The following is a 7,750-nucleotide window of genomic DNA, read 5'->3' on the forward strand; positions in this document are numbered from 1 at the left end:
TTCTGTCTGCTTCTGATTGCTCGGCCAGGATCTGACATCCTCCCTGGACATTGGCAGGTACTCCTGGCATCTTCCGCTCACTCAGGGCTCCACTCCTCTTCTCTCCTGGGGCCTACTTTTCCACTTAACCTCATCATCTGTTGGGGAAAGGACCTCTGGATTCTGTGCCTGAGCCTTCTTGCTCTGAATTTAGAGGAGAACTCCCTTTCCTAGATTATAATCAGCTCTATTCACTCTAAATCTTCTGCCAAATGGATTAAGGATAGAGAAGGGTGAATTGGCAGGAGGGGGGTTGGGGCAGCCCCCCTTGGCTTAATCTCAAGTTGTTAACTTTTCTACTCCATTCTTCTCAGACTCCCACCCATTTCCAGACTCCCTGGAAGTTAAATTCAAGTCAACAGCTGCCAAAGAACTTTCCGTGAGTCGAGGACACCACCAAGCATGGAAGGATTAGAGAGAAGTCCAACCAAGCCCATGATACTTCCCTGGCGGGCACTTCTGTACCAATCATCTCTGTTAGTGACACATCTTCTTTCTTTGGTTTTTGACCTGTCAAAGCCAATCCTCAGAGAATCCTAATGGCCTGAGACTGTACTGGGTTTCTGAAAGACAAGAGTTGGGCTCCAACCCCAGATGAATTGGCTCAACCCATGGGAGCCTTGAACTAGCTTGACGTGAAGCTTCGGGTCAGTGAGGATTGTCTACAGGAGGCCTTTGCGACAAGTACACTATTTACCAAGGTAGTGAGGGGAGTATAGAGTCTCCCTGAAGGTTGCCAGGAATTTTAGGTTGTTTCCCAATCTGCAGGCACTGGTGTGTTGTCCCCCAGCTCTGGTCAGCATGTGGCTTCTGCCCAGCAGCTTTAATGTTGTTACATACTGCATATCCCCCGTGCCTTTTGCAAAATGGCTAGCAAGAACACATCCCCGTCTTTCCTCTGTCTGTGGTGAAGCAGAAGTGGGCTGCCATCTACCTCTACCATGTGAACTCATGCTGGTCCTACCATTGATGCTAAGAGAAGTGCTTTGCCCACAAGTAAACAATTCAGAAAGGAGCCAGCCTTTATTGGTTGTAAAATAAAAAATCCTGAATTGCCTTGCCACAAAAATCTGACTAGTATAGAATTAATAAAGTCACATGATCACGGACTATGAAAGCTCTCAGAGACTTAGAAATCCTCTAACGCAGTCTCCTTACTCTACCACCAAGGATCAGACCAGGGAGATCAAGACCTATAGATATAGGAAAGGCAGAATTTTGGAGCTCCAGTGGCACAATTGGTTATTTAGGAAAGGCAGAATTTTTAGGAAGCACTGTGGAAGGGGGAAAATATTTCTGATCCTTTTGTATAACCCTCCTTCCCCAACTCTTCCCCCACCCATCATGCCTTTCCTGGTGCCCAGCAACAAAGGTGTAACATTATCACAGTGCAGAACAGTTTTTGTAGTGCTTTCACAAACGTCATTTCATTCCCCTCCCCAAGCACATTGTGAGGTCTGTGCAGTGGGCATTATGAGTCCCGTTATACAGATGAGGTTACCCACCAAGGCTCAGAGAGCTTAAAAGACTTTGCTCCAGAGTCAATGCATGTTTCCATTAGGATTATGCACAGACACTCAAAATAGCTGTGGTTAAAACAACGTAAGAGTTTATTTTTCTTTCCCATTGGAGACTGGGGGTAAGCTCTGCTCCACAAAGTTATAGGGACCAAGGATCCATCCATTGCTCTGCCATTACTAGGATGTGGTCCTTGCCTTCATGATCCAAGATAGCAGCTAGAACTCCAGCCATCACATTTTCGTTCCAGGCAGCATAATAAAAGAATGGGTGGATAATAAAAAGAGGGAAGAAAAGCCTGCCCTTTCCCTTTAAGGACACTTGTTGAAAGTTGCACTCACCATTTCTGCCCTGCTTCCAGAATTTAGTCACATGGCCACACCTAATTGCAAGGAAGGCTAGGAAATATGGTCTTTATTCCAGATGATCATGTGCCCAAGTAAAAATTTGAGGCTCTATTTCTGTGAAAAGAGGGAGACCATATATTGGGAAGAACTAGTCGTTTCTGCTACACTGATTTTGCCATCGAGGGAGGAATCAGCTTTTAAATCTAGTTTATCTTTTCTTTCTTTCTTTTTTTTTTTTTTTTTTTTTAATAGAGACAGGGTCTCACTATGTTGCGCAGGCTGGTCTTGAACTGGCGCCAAACAATCCTCCTGCCTCGGCCTCCCAAAGTGTTCAGACTATAGGCATGAGCCGCCACACCCAGCCTAAATCTAGTTTTTCTGACTCCAAATCCTCCCTTCTTTACCCTCCATGTCATGTGGCATTTTTTTTTTTTTTTTTTTTTTTTTTTTTGAGACGGAGTCTCACTCTGTCGCCCAGGCTGGAGTGCAGTGGCGCGATCTTGGCTCACTGCAAGCTCCACCTCCCGGGTTCATGCCATTCTCCTGCCTCAGCCTCCCAAGTAGCTGGGATTACAGGTGCCCGCCACCACGCCTGGTTAATTTTTTGTATTTTTAGTAGAGATGGGGTTTCACCATGCTAGCCAGGATGGTCTCAATCTCCTGACCTTGTGATCCACGACCTTGGCCTTCATGTGGCATTTCTTATGTGTAGTTTGATTCACAGAACTATAGAATTTTGTCACTGGGAAGGACTTTGGGAGTTCTCCTGTCATCCACTGGTTGGATGCCTGAATTAGCTCTAAAACCTACTAGACTAATGCCCACTGCCTTTCTCAAACATCTTGTAGGCCAGCCCATTTGGAAGCAGCTCCAATTGTTAACAAAGATCTTTCTGTGACTGGTCCCAAACCAGCTTCCCTGGCCTCTCTGACCATTGGTCCTCACCGTGTCTTTTAGTACCTCTCAGAGCAGAAAGCATCTGCTCTTCTCTTCACTCCTCTCAAAGCAGCCCTTCAGATGTCTGAAGATGACCTTTCTGTTCCCTGAGCCATTTCTTCTCCAGGCTAAATGTTCCATATTCTGCCAACCAGTCCTGGACATCTCCTTCTGGACATCGTCCCAGTGATTTGTAGCTTCCACACTAGGACACACTAGCTAAGAAGAGAGGAGTCTTCCTGAAGACTAAGCAGCAGGGTACTCAACCCTCAATCCTTTCAGCAAGAGGGACTTATGTGCAGTTAACGCAGGGACTATTCGTGTGAGCAAAGTCTCCACTCCCACTCTAAATCCTCTGCAAAATGCATAGTGGGGGGCAGGACCAGAAGAGACAACCCTGGGATGATGTCTTTGACATCTAGGATGCTCTTTCAAGGCTTCTTTAGTCTTTGGGATTCTAAGCCTTGCAGTAAAAGCACAGGCCCAGGGGAAGCTATCTGGATGCTCGTATAAGTTAAGATCAAATTTGGCCACAGGTAACAGAAAACCTAACCAACAAGAAATTCAGGTTGGTGTGAATTCAGCCTTGTCGTTAAAGACCCAGACTCCTTCTATTTCCTTGATCTTCCATCCTCAACATGGGGCTTTTATCCTCATGGCTGCAAGACAGCTGCTGCACTTTTAGGCATTGCAACTGCATTTCAGGAAGGAAGACAGAGGAGTGCAGAAGACAAAGGGTGGTGTTTATTTGCTTGTTTGTTTTTTGAGACAGAGTCTCACTCTGTCACCCAGGCTGCAGTGCAGTGGCATGATCTCGACTCACTGCAACCTCCACCTCCCAGGTTCAAGCAGTTCTCCTGTCTCGGCCTCCTGAGTAGCTGGGACTACAGGCACATGCCACCACGCCCAGCTAATCTTTGTATTTTTAGTAGAGATGGGGTTTTGCCATGTTGGCCAGGCCGGTCTCGAACTCCTGACCTCAGGTGATCCACCTGCCTCGGCCTCTCAAAGTGCTGGGATTATAGGCGTGAGCCATGGCACCCTGCGGACAAAGGGTATTTTAAAAGAGAAATGTTCTCTTTTACCTGGAAGCCCCAAACTTGTGAGTTTTGTTTATAGATCATTGGCCAGAACTGAGACACATGTGTCCTCTGCCCAGCTGCATGGGAGTCTAGAAGGAGGAGCTTTTTAATTTTCCAGTTTCTATGGTAGAAGACAAAGGAAAAGAGGACTGTGAATGGTTTAGGGGTGGCCATTCCAGTATGTGCCATAATGTTCTTCTGCAAAATAAATGAATTAGACTCAACGGTTTCTCAATTCCTTTCCAGGTGACATTGTGTGGGAATGGACTGGTGAGAAGCTGCATGAGCTAATGGAAAAAACATTTGAGGCTGGGCGCGGTGGCTCATGCCTGTAATCCCAGAACTTTGGGAGGCCAAGGCGGGCGGATCACCTGAGGTCAGGAGTTTGAAACCAGCCTGGCCAACATGGCGATTCCCCGTCTGTACTAAAAATACAAAATTAGCCGGGCGTGGCGGCAGGTACCTGTAGTCCCAGCTACTCAGGAGGCTGAGGCAGGAGAATTGCCTGCACCCGTGAGGCGGAGGTTGCAGTGAGCCGAGGTCACGCCATTGCACTCCAGCCTGGGCGACAAGAGTGAAACTCCGTTTCAAAAAACAAACAAACAAAAAACACTTGAAGTCAGCTTTCTTATTGTAAAGCCTGGAGTTCGAATCCTGGCTCTGCCATAACAAGCCCTGTGACCTTGGATAAGTCACTTAACAACCCTGAGCTCCATTTGCTTTATGTATAAAATGAGGATAATAATATTCACCTCTCAACGATGCTGTGAAGATTGGGGTCATATGTCAAGTTCCTAGCACAGAGATGGGCGCACATACTACTCACCCCTCAGAATGGCAGCTGAGTCACAATGCTGGCTGATATGTCTCAGCTTTCTATGGGCGACCAGGATGCTGCTCAAGCTTTACCCAGGGCCAAGAGCTCCCTCCTCTCTCCCTCTCCCTCTGCTTCCCCCGCTTGCAACCACCAATGGTGACCAGTAATGATCCAGATCATACCCAGACCTCTAAGGTAGCAAACTAATTGGTCCTGGTGGAGATAACTTGGACCACCCAGGCAGGCAGCTCAGCATGGATAGAGGCCACCTCAGTGGATGTTAAACATTAACAAAATCGTAGAGTGGAAATGCTGGCAATGCTTTAATCAGAGCAGGGCTGGCGGGTGTTGAGACCATGCAGATGAAGTGCGGCTCAGAGCTTGAGGGGCTACAGCTTAGGTGGCACTGAAGGTGGTACCCTGAGCCTACCCTGAGCCAAGAAATGCCTCCATGCAAGGCCAGGGTGTCCTCTCTGGGGAGGAAGCCCCACGTGCTTGAAGGTTTCTTAAAATAGAGCCAAAAGGGTTTCTGCTGCCAGCACTAAGGAGCTGAGGGCTTTTCCCTCTCCCGCTGAAGGTTGTAATTCTCCTGCCATGATTCGGGTTCCCCTTGCCAGGACTGCTTAGCATTACTGGCTGATCCAAAGAAGGCCTGGGGCCTTTGATGACACTGCCTGATGACTCAGAACTGAACACAGCTTGGAAGCGCTAACTGAGCAGATTGGTCATGGCAAGCTGGGGCTGTCTTCTACCTTCTGAAGATCTATGGTTTGGGCCCTGTTATTGGCTAAATCATGTCCCACACCATAATTCAGATGTTCAAGTCCTAAGCCCCGGGACCTCAGAATGTGACTGTATTTGGAGACAGGACCCTTAAAGATGTGATTAAATTAAAATGAGGTCTTTATGCTGGACCCTGATCCACTATGTCTGGTGTCCTTATAAGAAGAGGAGGCCAGGCACGGTGGCTCACGCCTGTAATCCCACCACTTTCAGAGGCTGAGGCTGCAGGATTGCTTGAGGCCAGGAGTTCAAGACCAGTCTGGGCAACATATCAAGATCTTGTCTCTACAAAATATTTAAAAATTAGCCGGGCATGATCGTATGCATCTAGAGTCCCAGCTACTCGGAAGGCTGAGGCAGGGAGTTGGAGATTGCAGTGAGCTGTGGTCATACCACTGTACTCCAGCCTGGGTGACAGAATGAGAGCCTGTCTCTTAAAAAACAAAACAAAAACAAAAGCAAAAACAAAAACAAAAACAAAAAAAAGAGAGAGGAGATGAGGACACAGACGTGCACAAAGGAAAGACCATGTGAAGACACAATGATAACAAGGCCACATGCAGGCCAAGGTCGGAGGCCTCAGAAGGAACCAACCCTGTGACACCCCAATCTAGGATTTCCAGCCATAAGAACTGTGAGAAGATAAATTTCTGTTGTTTAAGCCTCCCAGTGTGTGGTACCTCGTTGCAGCAGCCCTCATAGTCTAATATAGGCTTTTACAACTCCGTTCTGTGCTTTGACCCTGAAAAAAGAATAAGAAGGCGAAGGAGAGGATACTAGTTTGAAGTGATTGGCACTGATCTGTCTTCTCACACCTATAAACTGCTATATGCCTGGTATCTATTATGATCAGGATATATTTATAATAGACCACAGGAGCTGATTGTGGCTGATAGTGGTGAAACTGTCCTCACAAGGTTGACAAAAATTGCATGCCAGGTTCTGGACAGAAATATAGTTATCATTAAGCATCAGTTAGACTACACTCTGGCCCACTTCCTTGTTGCTAAAAGTCCTGCAGCACTAGATACTGACCATTTGTCCTGTAGATAGGATTTCTGACTGTTTAAGAGTTGATTTGCATTCCCATCATTCCTATAGACAGGATCTCTGACATTAGAATCATAAGGTTTTTGTTTAAGGATCGCTTATGATGGTTTTCAGACCTTGAATTCCCGCAACCAGTTTGAAGACCCCCACAGAGGAACAAGATCAGCACGAGAACACAGCTTCTTCACCTTCTGGTCACATGACTTCACTCTGCACTCGTCCACCAATCAACCATCTCCACACTTTGGCCCACTCCAAAACCCTTAAGAATTCTAACCCCCAATTCCACAGGGAGATGGATTTGAGCTTCCCTCCCATCTCCTCATTCAACAACCCTACAATTAAGCCTCTTTCTCTGTTGCAACCCGGTGTTTCAGCGCACTGACTTGCTGTGTGCATCGGGCAATGAGCCTATTATGGTTACAACAGCATCTGAAGACTAAACATTTTGGGGGACTCTCTTTTTAAAAATGAATACAAAATTACAAATACAAAACCTGCTATGAAAGTGAACGTTTAAATGAGAAAAGAAATGACAATTATGAAATTTAAAAGCTCACAAAGACTTCAAACTTCACAAAATCCAGAAAAATATCTAGTATTTTTACTAATTAATCATCTGAAGCACTCTTGTGATTCCTTTTTCTACTCTGGTGGGCTGTGCTGCTTTGATCGCCTTTTCATATGATAACAATTTTAAAACATTGTTTTCTATAGAGACAATAGAAAGATCAGTCTTTCCTCCAGTGTGCTTGATCTCCTTTTTATAAAATTATTGATAGTGTTGTAAAGTTTCTTTCAGATTCACTAGTTGTCATTGGTAATTAGCTTCCATTGTGATGTATTAAGAGAGTGACATTTTGAAGTAACTGTGGATCTTCTTCTTCTACTTTACGTTTTTGACTACTACTGAGATACTTCTACCTTCCTATCCTATCTGAATTTTGGTATGATCAGTAATTCTTGTGTGTGTGTGTGTGTGTGTGTGAAATTAACGTGAAATTAAGGTGCATATATTGTGCTGCAGTGCTGCATAATTGAATAATAAAATAAAAATTACTCTTATGCTACATGCATTGATGTGTTGATAAGCCTGTGTAGTTTTGACACTAGAGCACTTGTTTCTTCAGGCTGTTTTGCAGCAACAGTAGCAATTTTGCATGCCCTTTTTCTTTCTA

This window comes from Symphalangus syndactylus, chromosome X (assembly GCF_028878055.3).
Source record: "Symphalangus syndactylus isolate Jambi chromosome X, NHGRI_mSymSyn1-v2.1_pri, whole genome shotgun sequence".
In the NCBI taxonomy this organism is placed as follows: Eukaryota; Metazoa; Chordata; class Mammalia; order Primates; family Hylobatidae; genus Symphalangus; species Symphalangus syndactylus.